The sequence below is a fragment of the Schistocerca piceifrons genome, chromosome 6 (genome assembly GCF_021461385.2).
Source record: "Schistocerca piceifrons isolate TAMUIC-IGC-003096 chromosome 6, iqSchPice1.1, whole genome shotgun sequence".
Classification (NCBI taxonomy): Eukaryota; Metazoa; Arthropoda; class Insecta; order Orthoptera; family Acrididae; genus Schistocerca; species Schistocerca piceifrons.
The window spans coordinates 448,774,599-448,792,217 of record NC_060143.1 but is presented as its reverse complement, the minus strand read 5'-3'; positions in this window follow the sequence as shown (position 1 = coordinate 448,792,217).

The following is a 17,619-nucleotide window of genomic DNA, read 5'->3' as shown; positions in this document are numbered from 1 at the left end:
AATAGATTGATGCCTTGCTGAGGACGGTACAAAAACTACTGGCTGCACAAGCAGCGTCGGTCGCACAACAGATCAACAAATCAGCACAAAAAGTACCGCCGACCAGCATACCACCGTTCTGGCATTTAACGGCACAGAAGAGGGATGGATCGAGTGCCTGACAGTTCCAAGCACATTGTGAAGTTCATCGAGTTCAAGGCACTGTAAAGCTACAATACTTCCTTTCGATTGCGGGGTCCCCAGTGTTCAGGTTAATACAAAAATTATTTTTAATGGGGGTCTCGCGACGAACTCAGCCGTGATCAAGTAATCACTGCATTATCCAAGTACTATGACCAGCAGGTCAAAGTAGCTGCAGCTAGATATCAGTTCTGTCGCTTGCAGACAAAGCCGAAACAGACTGTCAATGGTACACAGAATTAACGGGCATGACTAGGAAGTGTCAGTTTAAGTTTAGTTGTGCAAGTTTTACAGCGATTTAATGATAAGGGACGAAATAACATACTATGTCCCAAATAGTAGAATATGGGAAATGATCCTAAAGTACTCTGAACCATCACTTTGCCAAGTATCACAGTTCTTAGAGCAATATGATTTGGGTGCCATAGCGGCCGATAATTTTGAGTATGTTCCGATTTGTCGAGTGGATTCGCCCCTTGCTCGCGATCGCCACAGGCAGCTACAACAAGCGTGTACACAGCTGCGCGGACAGCCATGGACACAGGTAAACAGACCCGTGAACTTAGTGAAGTCATGCCTTAAATGTTTTTGCTCGCCATAAAAGATAGGATTGCCATCACATAATGCAACGTGTTGCACGTGTGGAAAAAAAGGCCTGTCCAAGCAATTTCTTAGCAAAGGTGCAAAAACGTCAATTTTACCTGCTCCTAGAAAAAAATAGTCTCTTGCAAATGCAGTGAACATTTTGTTTTCCAGGCCTAGAACAGGTTCTGACAAAAGTAAGTTTATGTGGTGCCACCTTCTCACCCTAGTGCCGTGTCACGACGTTCTAACAAAATATTTGTCTCATTACAAATTGCTGGGCGTCTTGAGAAGTTTCAGTTACGCATAGGTGCCTCAGTAACTTCGCTTAATCGTACCACGTACTAACAGTTATGCCCACTACGCCTTTATAAATCTATCAAACACCTCACTGCTTACAACGGAGAGGAAATTCCAGTGCTTGAACAGTGTAGTTTGCCTGCCGCTTACAATTCTCGCACTAGGACGGTGAATATTACTGTGTTGAAATCATGAGACAGTGAGAACATTTTCGGTTTAGATGTCTTTGATTTGTTTGGCCTAAACGTCCACGAAAATGTACTGTCAGTCTCTACATTTGCACCAAAAGACAGTGTCACTGGCTTGCTTGAAGAATTTCATGAGCTATTTTCTGAAGGAATGGTAAAACCTCATAACTTTGTAGCGCATGTTACATCGGAAGACAGTACACAGCCTACGTTTTTTTCGGATCCACCCCGTTCCATTTGCTTTAAGAGATAAAGTATCCAGTGAAGTGAAAGAATTGTAAGATAATGGTGTGATTGCTCCCATTCAAGAAAGTTAATTGGCAACTCCTCTCGTTTTGTTGCCTAAGCCTTCTGGTTGCATTCGCATTTGTATTGGGTTCAAGTCTACAGTCAAGCCACAGACAGTAGTTGACACTTTTCCTTTACCTCGCTCTGAGGAACTCATGGACAGGCTTGGTGCAGTACGTTACTTTTCTCAGATAGATTTTCATGATGCCTATTTGCAAAGGATAAAGAATCACAGGATGAATTTTTGTAAATACACACTGTGGACTGTCCTAGTATTTGCGTTTGTCCTTCGGCAGTGCTTCCGCGACCGCCATTTTTCAACGTTACTTCGAACAGCTGACTGCAAAAGTGCCATTTTCTTTACATTACCTTGACGATACTGTCGTCTCAGGTCGTATACTAAAGGATAACATTGCCAATTTACGTACTGTTTTTCGAGTGTTTTGAGGAACAGGACTTAAATGTCGTCTCGAAAAGTGCGACTTTTTTTTCAAACTGAGCTACAGTACTTAGGTCATGTGATAAACAATCAGGGTGTGCACCCCTTCCAATCTCATTTGCTTGCAATCCGTGACCTGCCTGTTCCTCGCAATGTGTCTGAACTGCAGTTCGTATTGGGCAAAATGACATACTACATTCGGTTCAAAATGAATGCCGCTAAGACCGCGCTCTATTGCATTGCTTGCGTCTCAAAAATGTACCTTTTGTGTGGGCTAAAGACTATCAAGATGCATTTCAGAAACTTAATAATGCTTTACTTAGTGACAGATGTTAAGTACTTTTTGTTCCTGCCAAGCCGGTAGTTTTACAAGTCGACTGTTCTTTCACACAGAATTGGTGCACAAGACAGACCCATAGATTTTGCCCCAAAGTTGTTAATTCAGACTCTGTGCAGTTATTCTCAAATTGAAAAAGAAGGGCGTCCGGAGTGGCCGATCGGTTGTAGGAGCTTCAGGTTCGAATCCTGCCTCCGGCATGGATGTATGTGATTTCCTTAGGTTAGTTAGGTTTAAGTAGTTCTATGTTCTAGGGGATTGATGAACTCGGATGTTAAGTCCCATAGCACTCCCATTTTTTTAAAAACAGAAGCTCTCGCTATTGAGTACGGTGAGACCAAATTCCATCACTATTTGTACTGTCGCAAGTTCCATTTAGCGAAAGATCACAAGCCTCTGCAGTCCTTGTTTCATCCATCAAAGCCAGTTCCTATACGCACTGATCGAAAACTGAAACATTGGGCTTTGTTGTTTTCGCAGAATCAGTATGAAATTGTGTACAGACCTATGGCAAAGTACAGCAATGCAGATGTCCTATCTCGCCTTCTGATTGGCCCAGACTGATTTTGATGCATCTGTAGCGTCCTGTTGCCATATCTATGCGTAGCACTCTTTTCCCTTGGACTACAGAAAAAATTGTACAGGCCAAGGAAGCAAACCCAGATGTCAAGATTTTGTTGCATTACATTCGCAAGTTTTGACCTCGTTGATCGAACAGCATCCAGAACTCCGTTGTGCGCCGATATTATGCACGTTAGCGTAACCTTTCAGTTCAACAGTGAGCGATTCTAGTTCAAAATGTCTTAGTATTGCAAAAGGATGTGTTGCGACTACTCCATCACAGACAGTGGGGAATTTTTCGCATTAAACAGTTAGCGCACCAGCACTGTACTTGGCAGGGCATGGGTACCGAAATTGAACGCATGACGTCACAGTGTCACGCATGCACGAAAAACCAATTCGCTCCGCCAGTAACATTCTCAGCATGGCCTCAGTCTCAATCCGCATGGCAACGAGTGCCCATAGATTTCGCAGGCCATTTTGGACCACTCGTTGGCTCATAGTGGTAGGCTCTTTTAGCAAGTTTCCATTTGCGGTGCCTATGAACTCTACCACATAACGTAGCACCATCGAAGAGTTGTCGTCCATATTTTGCATAGGTTTGCCAGAAGTACTTGTCAGACAACGGACAACAGTTCACTTAAAGTGATTTTGTACAGCTTTGTGAACGAAATGGCATTCGTCACCTAAGTGCCCCATTTCACCGATAGTCCAATGGAGAAGGAGAACGCTTCATATGCACTTTAAACAGATGGCCAAGCTTCACACCACCCACACACGGAACAGGCGCTGCATCTCTTTGTCGCCTCCTATTGCTCCCACCCACGAGACGGACCATCACCGGCGGAACTTCTGCATGGCCGCCGCCATCGGCCGTTGCCACACTTGCCACACCCTCCCCAGCATCCGGCGCTCCAATGGTGTCCAAGTATCGCTTTGCCCCGCGCTATCTTGTTCTTTTCAGGGTTTATCACAACCGTGGACCCTGGGAAAGAAGCGAGATCCAGGAATGCACTGTCTCTTTTGTGTGTTTGATTGCAGGTCCCGATGATCTGCAGCGCCGATACAAGAACTAAATTCGCGCATGTCATTTGCCCCGTGATTCTGCTGCTTTTCTTCCCCCAGATTCATGGCCTCGCGGGACCACGCGGCCATCGCAGCCACCCGCTGGTGCCATCAGGGCACCCCAGGAGGAGCGGATGGACGATGCGCCCGTGCCCCGCCGACCCCGCTCGCTGACCCACCACCGCCGTCGCTGCCACCGCCCTAGGACACGCCCTCAAGCCTCGACATGTGGCCTGGCAACAGTTTTCCAGAGGATGTTCCTGTTGCCACGCAATCCAGATCGCGGGGCACTGTTGGGAGTATGCTGTCCTCCACAGTCACGGCGCCCTGCTCATCTCCATGTCCAGCGTCCTGCCTCCATCCCCGTTGTCGTCCACAGTGTCCCTACATGATAACAGTGCGGCATTTCAGTGAGGAGGAATGTGCTGGCGTAAACTTCCGCCAGCACTCCAGTTGGCAAAGAGGTTGCAAGAAGATCGATGACAGCGCTGAATCAAGCGCGCCTATCAGGAGAGAGGCCAAAGACAGACTCGCAAGAAACGTGCCACCAACGCCCTCTCGACCGCCAGTAATTAGACTGCCGCCGTGTTCCAGAGCGCCCAGTTAGTCACAGACAGTCAGTCCAGTCGCAGACAGAGTCATTTGCAGTCGCAGTCAGATCAGTTACTAGCTCAATCATTATTCTAGTTGGCGTCTGTCAGTTAATTTCACTGGCTAAAAGGGTGTAGTGTACATGGTGGGACTTGAACTTCACCAGCATTGAGGGTAACGAGAATTGTTACGGAAGAGCTTCTGCCACAACAACCTGCTTAAAGATAACCAGCTTCTTATTCTTATGAATGAAGAACCCAGTTAATGTATGTGTGCAGTTGTCTTGTTGAACGAGGATACCGGCCACCAAACAACATCCTCTCCCTTACTTCCCTCTGGTAGACGTAACAGTGGCAACGACGACACAAAAAGAGGACTGGGAAGAATAAGGTAATAAACGCCGATGGGAACCCCAGCTCCAACTACGGTTATTTCCAGTGGGACTGGATGCTTTAGAATTGCATACAGTGATGGACTGCGCGATGAGAGGAATAATAGGAAAACAGGGTAGCAGGATATTATTGAACATAGGGGAGCATGTGTCGGTCGCCAGTAGTGGTCTGGTGAAACGTAAACAATGGGACCCACCACCATTGTACAGACTGCATGGAGTGGTGGATAAAAATGTCACACCATTAGGATCGGTGGAGGCAGGATTTTTCCACACTTGAATGAGGGCTGCGATATGATTTTGGGATTAGACTTCCTATAACAGCATTGTAACATAATCGATCTTTGAGAAAATAGGGTGAACTTGATGGAAAAATGTTTGTTAGCTGAAGCCATTACCAGTTCACGCTGCCATGAGGGGAGTCCGTTGCGATAGACAAACCTACTAAACCGCGAACGACCGCAATAAGACTTGATCCACACGATTGTGTACCTAAGTGTACTGAGAAATCACTTTGCGTCAGTGATGAGGCTAGCTTGCCGTTAGGAATTTTGTGTGTGGTGAAATACTAGATGTGGCGGGTTGCTTGGTTAAAAGAGGTAGTGCACCCACACAAGAAATGAAGGACGAAGAGAGGGTATCTTTTTCTATAGATTATTTTAGCGGGAAGGACATAGGATTAACAAAAGGCTTCCTAATCGCAAATATGGATATCCTGGAAGAAGAAGAGGGGTATCTGCCATGGACAGACGCTGGACGTCATCGAAATAGCATTATGAGAAAAAGTGAAGCACCTAGAGGGAAGCAGTAGGGAACGGATGGAAAAATTACTTTTGAAGTTTAAGGATTTATTTTCTCCAAAACTGCCATTACCAGCTACGGCCATTACGCAGCCCCGTAGCACTGTACCACCAAAATGATTATGTTCGGCAGTGATGGATGTACCCTCACGTAGCGAGGGATGGGAACGAGTAATCCACCCATGGACATTGTCTAAATCTTCATCTTCATACATAATCGGTAATTCACCGTACGGTGCGTGGCGGAATTTACTCTGTACACTCGCAGGTAGAACGAGGCAAAAACGACTATCTATATGAGCGTTAATTTCTCCTGTCTTATGTTCGTAGGCCCTGCGCGAAATGTATGTTGGCGGCAGTAGCATCGTTCTGGAGTCAGCTTCAAATGCCAGTTCTCTAGACCTTCTCAGTGCCGTTCTTCGAAACGAATGTCGTCTTCCCTCTAGGGATTCCGCGTTGAGCTCCCGAAGCATATACGTAACACTTGCATACTAATCGAACCTATCGGTAAAAATTTAGCAGTTGGTCTCTCAATTGCTTCGACGTCTTCTTTCCATCAGAGCTGGTGCAGATCCCAAACACTCGATCAGTTCTCAATAATAGGTCGCAATAGCGTCTTTTATGCTGTTGAACTACACTTTCCTGAAAGTCTCCCAGTAAATCGAAGTCGACCATTCGCCTTTCCTTCGACAAACTTCGCATGTTAGTTCCATTTCATATCGCTTCGCAACGTTCGCCCAGACATTTAAGCGACATAGCAGTGTCAAGAAGGACACTATTAATGCTATATCAGAACATTACGGGTTAGTTTTTCCTACTCATCCACATTAACTTATATTTTTCTCCATTAAGAGCCAGCTGCCACTTATCACACCAACTCGAAATTTGTGTCTAGGTCGTCTTGTATCAACCTACAGTCACTTATCTTCGACACCTTCCTGTACACCACAGCATCATCAGCGAACAACCGCAAATTGCTGCCTGCCCTTTCTGAAAGATGATTTATGCGTATAGAAAATAGCAACTGTCCTATCACACTTTCCTGGGACGCTCCTGATGTTACACCTATCTCGGATGAACACTCGCCGTCGAGGACAACATTCTAGTTTCTATTGCTTAAGAAGTCGGAGCCAGTCACATATCTGGAAGCCTATTCGGTATGCACGTATCTTCATTAACAGAATGCATTCGAGTACGGTGTCGAACGCTTTATCGGAAATCTATAAATTAGGAATCTACCCGGTCCTCTTTATCAATAGTTCGCAATATACTAGGTGAGAAAAGAGCAAGCTGGCTCTCGCAAGAGCGATGATTTCTAAAGGCATGCTGACTCGTGGACATGAGCTTTTCGATCTCTAGGATATTTATTATATTGGTACTCAGGATATGCTCGAGAATTCTGCAGCAAAGCGATGTTAAAGATATTGGGCTGTAATTTTGCGGGTATATTCTCTTGCTCTTCTTATAACAGGAGTCACCTGGGCTTTTCTACACTCTCTTGATACTTTGTGCTCGTCCACAGATCTGCGAGAAATGAAAACTAACTAAGGAGCCATGGACGTAGAGTACTCTTTGTAAATCCGAATTGGGATTCCATACGCAGCTGGCGACTTATTTGTTTACAACTATTTCACTTGTTTCTCTACGCAAGGGATGCTTATTACTATGTCATCCATGCGGGACCTGTGCGACTGTCAAACGACGGTACGCTTATACGATTTTCCTGCGTGAACGATTTCTTAAACGCGGAATTTAAAACTTCCGCTTTCCTTTTACATTCTTCTACTGCCAAACCAGATTGGTCAGTGAATGACTAATGCAAGCCTTAGCACCGCTTAAGGGTTTTACATAGGACAAGAGTCTTTTTGGGTTCTCCGCCAGGTCTTTAGCCAAGGAATGACGACGCTAGCTGCAGTATGCTTCGCGCATAGATTTTTTCACAGACTCACGAATCTCTACAGATCTTTTCCTGTCGTGATTTGCGCGTACTCTTTCGAACCGAGAGTGCAACAGCTTCTGATTCCTCAACATTTTCCGTATTTCGTTATTAAATCACGGTACCTCTTTTCCGTCCTTCATCGACTTACTAGGCAGATACTTGTCCAGATCACGATTTACAGCCAATTTAAACTTTGCCCATAATTCCTTTGTGTCCATCATTCTGGTACTAAATGATTGCAGTTTGTTGTCTAAGTGAGATAGTAACTACTGATTTTCAGGTCTTTCTAGCAGAAACACTCTCCTAGCTCTCCTGACCGATTTATTAACTGTAACAGAAGTCGCTATGATGATACTATGATCACTAATTCCCGTCTCTATACTGACGCCGTTGATCAGGTCTGGCCTGTTTGTAGCTACAAGGTCCAAGAGACTTCTATTACGTGAGGGCTGCCAAACTAGCTGCTCGAGACAGTTTTCGGAAAACGTAAAAAAAAAAAACTTCTTCAGAAGACTGCTCGTCTGTGCCGCTCCAATGAAGCTGTACACGTCCCAGTCTATACTCAGTAGGTTACAGTCATCACCAACTAGTATTGCAAGTTCTTGGTATTTATGCACAAATGATCATAGACTTTCTTTGAATGACTGGAACTCTAATAGAGGAGTTGGGTGGTCGGTAAAAGCATTTAACAGTTGACCTGATTTCACCTAGACCAGTTCTGAGCGACCACATAACTTCACCGTCACTCTCAATTACAACCATAGAAGAGGCAATATTTTTGTTGACTGCAATGAACACTCCCACTCCTACAGCATCTAATCTCTCCTTCCGATAAACATTCCAAGATTCGCTAAATATTTCAGAGTATTTTACTTCGGGTTTTAGCCAGCTCTCAGTCCCAAGAATAATTTCTGAAGGGCAGTAAATTCTAGAACTTCGTTACGAACACATCGACAGTTTACTGATAAAATTTTTACAGTCATTCTCTCTTTACCCTGAACACCGTCTAAATTCGCGATGTGCGTGTCGATTGGGGTGTTCATGACAGTAACTCAAACTACCATCTAGTCTTAAAAACCCCATGTGTACTCTACAAGTACTGTGCTACCGACTAGTTGCTTCCTTTGTGTAGTGCACCCCTGACCTAAGAAGGGGAGTCCTACAAATCCCCAACACGATTGCGCAGATCCAGAAATCTGCAGCCAATACCGCCACAGAGACAACGAAGCCTTTGGTTGAGAGCCACCCCTCGCCTTCAGACCAAAGGACCGCGATAAACTCTGGGAACGGTGCTGCAAATTGCGAGCTCTGCTTGCACCCCACGTACAAGGCCAGCGGTTTTCACCACTACCGTCGCCAGTAGCCTGTAAGAACTGAGGATGGCCTCGGAACCCATGTGACAGACGTCATGGCTGCCGACATGAGTCGCAACTTGCATACGACTGCACCCTGTGCCCAAGACAGCCGTCGGGTACATTAGGAGGTGCCTCGCAGTGGAGCCCCTGGGCTAAACAAGCTACACCTGAGGTGTCCCATGCGAGGCCCCAGACCTCCGCCATCGCTACACTTTCAGATCTCGGACTATGCCGCCCGGCAGACATATCGGGTGGACGTTGGCTTTCTTTCCAGCCATGAATGCTATCTTCCTAAAGAGCTCCATAACGCGCCTAACATTGGAGCTCCCGATAACCAGCAAACCTTCGCACACGTTTTCCAGCTCGGACCCTGCTGAAGGAACGGCCACCTCGTCTCTCACAGTGTGAAAAGGTGACGCTATACTGCCAGCCTCCACATTGGCCCTCAGTTTCGATCTATGGAAACGTGTTACGTCGCACCACTCACCCTGTGGGTCCACCGCGTCGGGTGCACTGGAAGGTGCCTCGGCAGTGGAGCGTCTGGGCGAAACAAGCTACACCTGAGGTGTCCCATGCGATGCTCCAGACCTCCGCCACCGCTGCACCGTGAGGCGGTAGCCTGGAAGGCGACTGATCAAAGCCAAAACCACATCAACTATTCGCGAACTGCTGACAGCTTCTCCTGCGCCTGCACACAGCAGGCACACGTCCTACCCATCCCAGTAAGGCTAAAGGAAGGGTAAGCAGTAAAAGCTGCCAAAAACGTAGATAAGCAACTTGCTACCGTCCTGACGTGTAACCTAGGGACGCTGATGCCTCAACGAACATGTAGTTGGTTGAGCAGGAGAAATGATAGCTCAGCTACAGAGTGTCGAAATGAATTTACAAAATGGTTCAAATGGGTCTAAGCACTATGGAACTTAACATCTGAAGTCATTAGTCCCCTAGACTTACAACTACTTAAACCTAACTAACCTAAGGACATCACACACATCCATGCCCGAGGCAGGATTCGAACCTGCGACCGTAGCAGCCCCGTGGTTCCAGACTGGAAGCGCCTAGAACCGCTCGGCCACCGCGGCCGGCGTGAATTTACACTTACAGTTGAAAAGAAAAATACACTCGAGACTAACCTTCTTAAATAAAACAGGCAAGCAATTAAAGAAATATATGCTATTACAGGAAAAGCTAAATACATAACTGGATGCCCTGGAGATGTGCCAAACTGAGCGGCTAATTACGCTGATTAGAACGGTCACTGGTCTGCAAGCAAATAGCTGAGTAACTACTGCGCTAGTGACTAACTGAATAGACACCTACAAAACGCGAGATTTAATACTGACAATATGAGGCTGGAGTTCTACTGAATGTTTACTGAATCAAGTAAATATAGCGTGACTAGCGACTTCTTCGGCGGAAAACTACACTCGAGACAAAAGATCGAAAAATACGCAAATTCTTGCAATAAAATATATAGCACTGCTAAAAACAGCTAAATAGCCAGCCATTCTTCACTTCTGCTCAGAAGTAAGTAAGAACAGCACTAAAGTAAATTAGCCGGCCGCTGTGGCCAAGCGGTTATAGGCGCTTCAGTCTGGAACAGCGCGACTACTACGGTCGCAGGTTCGAATCCTGTCTCGGGCATGGATGTGTGTGATTTCCTTAGGTTAGTTAGGTTTAAGTAGTTCTAAGTTCTAGGGGACTGATGACCTCAGATGTTAAGTTCCATAGCGCTCAGAACCATTTCAACCACTTGAACTCAAGTAAATTATGTAAACAAACTGTGTACTACCGGTAAGTTGCTGCTGCTGATCTCCGCTCTGCTCTGAGGTTGGAGGTCTACCGTCGATCATGATGGTTTTATTGGTCCAGGTGTTATGGCATAGCGACGGCTTATGTTGTACGGGCATACTGAACTCTAGACCTTTAAACATTGTACACTCACCTGTCAACGTTATTGTGAAACTGTATCCCTCATGTTTGGTCTATGTTCGAGTATTGTGTGTCTGAAGAACCTTTTGCGCAAGGTAATTTGACGCATTTGCATTGTTATATTAAAGTCAAAGTTAAGATGTTTTTAGAAGAAGTTCGTTCTGGACTTGAATTTATGTTTGGTAGTATTAACGGTGTTTTTGATGTTCAAAATTGTAGGAGTCGGAAATCGGGTTTAATTTACATTACTACACACGATTCACAACCATTATGTAATTTTAATGATTCCTCTTTGTCGTTTAATAATCGCCTACGTAGTTGGGCTGAGCGAACTACTAGGTTTGATTAGACAGATCCTTTTTTAGTTAATAATTGGAGCCATATTCGTTTTATTGAGAAGTATTTCGATTCATTTCGGGCTAATCGAGTTTTTGTGCATTCTCTCAGCGAGTGTCATTTGAATTATAATGGCTGGGCCGGGCGCGTGGTACGCTGGTATAACAAGGCCTTTCGGTCCACGGAGGTTCGTAAAAAGCAAATGTTTTATTTGGCGATACAAATATTGGCAAGTCGACTTTGACTGAAAAGGTTTTATCGAGAAAGCAGCACGTTTATTTGCCTTTTTGTTCCGAATTCGGATTTGGTGGGTACGACAGTCGTATTAACAAGGTAATTGTATTTGAAGAATTTGAGTGGTCCAGGTGGCGTCAATATGCATCTGTTTTGAAGCGTATTGTCGAAGGCCGGCCAGTTACTGTTAATGTTAAAAACAAACTTGGCATGGGAATTACACATTGTGGCTTGGTTCTATTTGTATCGAATGGATGACTATGCGCGACCGCGTAGAGCATCATAAGCGCCGGAGCCCTTTGAATGAAGGGGTATTCGGCGAATGGAGTGGCCTGCCCTTTTCTCCCATCGAGCAGGCTTGGGATGTGTCTGGGACACTTATTTCAATACGTCCACGTGCTTCTACGACTATACAGCAACTTCCAGCTGGGATAGTAATGGAATGCGATGCCAACCTCGTGGTCAGCATGGGAGCTCGTTACAGAGCGTGCATCGCCAGCCGCGGGGGGAACACCATGAATCGTGATGAACTTAGCTTAAGTTTTTTATTTTAATAAAACTGTAATTTCTGTACATATCATATACCTTCTGTACTATGTTGTAGCAGTTCTTTCTTCATATCGTCTAAGTTTCATAAATCTATGTTACCTGGCAGTGACGTATCATGCGAAAGTTACTTTCGTCCTTAAATGTAGATGAGTATCCGACACTTAAGATGCAGATGATGCTGTCGTTTAACATTTACGGAAGTGAGTAGTCAGCAGCCCGGGGTCATATTGGCTCTCGATCACTTGGCCTCGGGTTCGATTCCCGACCGGATCAGAAATTTTCTTCGCTCGGGACTGTGTGTGTGTGTGTGTGTGTGTGTGTGTGTGTGTGTGTGTGTGTGGGTGGGTGGGTGGGTGGGTAGGTGTGTGTGGTTGGGTGGGTGCGTGTTGTTCTCATAATTATTTCATTATAATCGAGGTGCAAGTGGCAGAAGTGGCGTCAAATAAAAAGCACTTGTACCAGGCGACTGAATTCCTCAGAAGGGGCTCTCGGCGGAACATGCCATACCCACACAGTAATAACACTGAACGTTATGGAAGGTAAGTTGTTACGAAATGATTTAGACAAGCCGTAAAAAAGTAGCATTTTACACTGAACAACAATAAACGTGAGTACTAAGAGAATTCTGTAGAATTTCTCCTCACGTTCAACACGATCGCCTTTGCAAGTTGTTCCGTCCCGTACAAAGGTGCCTACCGATTATGTTTCGACACGCAAGATGAATAACATTTTACCGATGGGAAAAAGTCAGATTTTCATTCATAGGAAGGAACACAGGGATTTAAGTTACAGTGGTCTACGCTGTTATTCAAGATGGAGGACTAAATTGGATTCGACAAGGATTAGGCAATTTGAAGAAATCCCAGAAACCTAAATACGGATGGACAGGCGAGGATCTTACGCCTCGTCCTCCAGAATGCGAGTCTGGTGTTACGACTGGTCCACATCCTCCTTAAGAGTGTGTTTAGAGTGCAGTTTTACAACAGCAAGTACACAGTGCTAAATTATATGGGGTTATGTAGATGTCAAATTCCACGTCTATGAAGTCTGAGTGTTCATATATTCAGTACCATTGTCGTCCAATTGTTTTGATTGTGAGTATTCAAATACATATAATTCTTCTTTGTTACTGCTTTTTTAAACTACCCGTGTTGAAGGTGTTTCGTTCAAATGAATGAATAGGTATACCGTGCTACAATGGAAGCCTTACTTTATGTCCGTTTATAACGAATAGAAGTGTCTCATTATTTTTCTTATTACGTAGCTGCTTTGCTCGTGCAGCTTGTTAAAAGACTGTATCTACTCGTCCCTGTTCTACTGCTTCCTTCCAACGTCCGTTCTCAACCATCTGTCAGTATGCATTTCCTTCTTAGTATTCTAACCAATTATTTTTTCTCTTTAAGAATCTCCTGAGTACTTGCCTTTCTCCTACAACCTTTCTCATGAGCTTTTCACTTCATATTTTTACAGGCTCTCCAGTATCTACATATCAAACGCCTTGAAACGTTTTATATCTCCCTTTATAGCAGTCCATGTTTTGGCTCCATACAGACCAATCATCTCTTCAGTTTTCTGCATAGCAGCTTCTCCCTCCTTTTGACTGTGTGTTTGACCATTGCAGTTCTGATTTTTAATTCTGTGCTGCGTCTCATGTCCTGATTTATTTAGGTACCGAAGTATCTGAACATTTTCTCTTGTACAGTTGTGTCCAGCCCAATCTCATTGTTATTTACATTAATTTTGAGTTAATTAGGATGTTATCATGGATGGGTAGATTTTGTTTAAAGCAGTGCTCATGTTAATTTCATGTAGTTTCACTCTTGTTTCTTTAAGTTCCTGCACGAAGCAGGACAGAAAAGCCTCACAGTAACATCAACACAGTATACACAGAAATACGCTTCACAAGCGAAAATGAAGAAAATAAGCAATTAAATTTCCTGTATCTCACAATAATAACGCAAGACAACCAACCTCAATCTTCTGTCTATGGAAAATCTGGTATCCATTAAATATCCAAGCACTCAACAGTAAATAAATAAATATTATATTCAGACATATGCTCCACAGCTTAAATAGAACACACCTCAAACCTCAAAACTACAGACATGAACGAAATATTATAAAAACAAACTGCTGTTGTAGATGAATACAAAACAGACATCATAAGCAAGATCAACTACAACATACAAATGAAAGTTACTCAAATTGTCCATTCACATAAAAGCGCTATTAAGGAATTCGAAAAAGCAGAGACAGACCACACGAACACAACTGACCACATCACGTTTGAAAGAAAAATGGTGTACATAAACATAAAATAATAAAGTGATACAAAGAAGTGGTAACGTAATGAACAAAGTATCGCAGCAACATACAAAACAAATAACACAACACAGAAAAGACTAAAATGGGCCATCAGAAATCCAGACAAATTCAAAAATTCAAGAATATACCAACTCACATGTACCTCTTAAAAGCAAAGTATACGGCAAACATGCAGGAAGTTCCGAACAAGGGACACAGAACAAATGATTGTACTAAAGAGTGGCAGCTCACATACTACTTTCACAGAAGACTTAATAAATGGAAACCACCGTCCTCAAATATCGAAACTGATCTTCGAACTCTGAAACACAGGAGCAGCTTACACAGTAAATTAACATTAGAAGTAAACTATTACATGTAAAATGCTGAAACTGAAGGCAAAAACGTAATAAATGACCACACAACATTCTCCGCCTTAAGATAACTTATATATTACACCGAACAGAAATAAAATTCACACGCACACACACACACACACACACACACACACACATATTCGCCAAAACGCTTGCGTAGAGAAATAGAATTCCTCAGAATTCTCAATGCAGTTTTCAAAATTCTCGCGATATGTCTCGTGACACATATTAACACCAAGATGGCGTAATATCTGAATCACTTTCAAAGTTAAACTTCCGATTTTCTATAATTTTCTGAGCAACTAAATTCGATCAACTAAAGCGATTCCACAGCCGCATACGGTATAACCTAATGCCCACCAAAATAGTCTCACAATACAGCTTTAAACTCTATTTAATAACACATTTTTAATTTTATTTTTTCATACTCGTAAATGACAGCCGCTCATGGCTTTGCAGAGGACACTCTATGTGGCGAAAAAACACAAGAAATATAGAAATTTGCAATACTTATAAAGTAAAAAGATACTATTAGATTATTCGCACGTATTTTTGGAAGCAAACACTACAAAGTATAATAACGTTTTTCTAAGAGTAATGTAACGATGTCAGTTTTCATGTTTTACTTGGGGATTAGGATCCAGTCTTTCCAGTTCTCGAAACAGGATCTCCCAGTCTACTCAACAGACTGCTTCCTCTATGCTGATGAATGATGCTCATATTTTTCTGCTCGTCTCGATTTTCTTTCTAAAATAATGCGAACGAGATTTGTGAGGAAAGTAATGAGACTCGCAACATGAGACACAACACTGCGAGAGATCTGACAACGCTGTGTTTTTCTAATTGGGTGGACTAGTGTGTTCGTCCCTTCGGATGCTCAGACAGAGCTACAGCTCTGTACAGCCATCACATGAATTTTGAGAGCACCATCAGTGAAGCAACGTTTTGTGCGTTACGGAAATTAGAACAGGGAAATTCAGAGCAACGTTATGCCATCAAATGGTTCAAATGGCTCTAAGCACTATGGGACTCAACTTCTGAGGTCATCAGTCCCCTAGAACTTAGAACTACTTAAGCGTAACCAACCTAACGACATCACACAAATCCATGCCCGAGGCAGGATTCGAACCTGCGACCGTAGCGGTCGCGCGGTTCCGGACTGTAGTGCCTAGAACCGCTCGGCCACTCCGGCCGGCGTTATGCCATCACATTTGGTGTTAAACTAGGGGCATCCGTGAGTGTGACCTTTAAAAAGTTGAAACTGGCCTACGGGAAATACTACTTACCAAGAGTACAAATTTTTCACGGACAAAAATCATTTTTTGGGAGCTGGGGAACCCGTTGAAGATGAACCTCGCTCAGAGAGACCTTCAGTTCCAACAACCGACGAAAACATCGAACACATGTGCCCTCTTGCGAGAGTGTTCATTTAGGACAAACAGTCAACCATGTTTTCTACAAAGGTATCCTTGTAAGGCTCCGGAAAAAGGCGAATCGAGTGAGACCAGACACTGCAGACATGTGGACGTTGCATAGTGACAACGCCCAAAAAAAAATGGTTCAATTGGCTCTGAGCACAATGGGACTTAACATCTGAGGTCATCAGTCCCCTAGAACTTAGAACTACTTAAACCTAACTAACCTAAGGACATCACACACATCAATGCCCGAGGCAGGATTCGAACCTGCGACCGTAGCAGTCGCGCGGTCCCGGACTGAGCGCCTAGAACCGCTAGAAAACCGCGCCCGGCGACAACGCCCATGTGGCATCATTTTCATCAGACACCCTGTTTACGTGTACCGAGTCCTTGCGACTTTTTCCTTTTCTGAAATTGAAAAAGTCTTAATAGGACATCGTTTTGGAACTCTCGACAACATTTCTCACACATCTCGTGGTTTTAGTATGCTTTTTCTAGTTCCTTTGCGTTTTCTGAATCCAAAGTGATGTGCCATTAGCCATTTAGATTTTAAAATTTGCTTTAAACATGTAGCATTTTGAAACTTCGGATGAAAGAATTTTAAAATTCTGTCTTTCGTCAAACAGACACTGTGGAGTTTCCATGGGCAAATGGACAGCCCTGTCAAATGCCTGCTTTTCTGCAATGTAATTTGACTCAAAATGTCTTCTCAGAAAGACTCGTTCACCTTGTCTCCTGGCTTTTCATTTCAAAATAAGACTGGTTACCTTTTCTAACCCTTCCTAATCTTGCCGGGAAGTCAACATTTGGAATGAAGTAATTTTTGAACACACTTATCTGCGTTTGCTTTTGATAAATCTTGTTCAGTATCTCTCTTTATTTATCACACCCATTTTTTGCTATGCGGCAGTTTCTGGTATATTTTTAAATTTTTATTTCTTTATTTGCTTCTATCTATTAAACTCCGTTTTCCTAATTTTGTTTCGTTCTCTTAGAACAATTATGTCATGATTCATCCGTAATTTTCTTGGTTCATGTTTCCTTTCTGCTACTCTATTTTCTTATCTCCAAGCAACATTTTCTGTTATTTTCTGCTATGTTCTAAATTACCCTGCTGTATCTAAAATGGAATACAATAAGTTGCTAAGCATTTTTCCGGAGACGATAGCAAGGATTTAAGAGAATGATAGTGAAGCTACAATAATGGCACATTTAAAGAAGGTAGATATTTCTATATCAATTTTTACGATCTGAATTGTGCGTTCCTCAGGGCTATTACTAGGGTGCAATGAAACTTTAAGTGGTAGCTCCTCAACAGAACTATTTCCACCTGCACACATAACGGAAGTTCGACATGGTAAGATTATGTTAAACGCTTAAAAAAATAAATTTTGTACCTGGACAATGGTTTGTAGTGACTGCAGCATGACTGTAACACAAGCGTTACTGAATT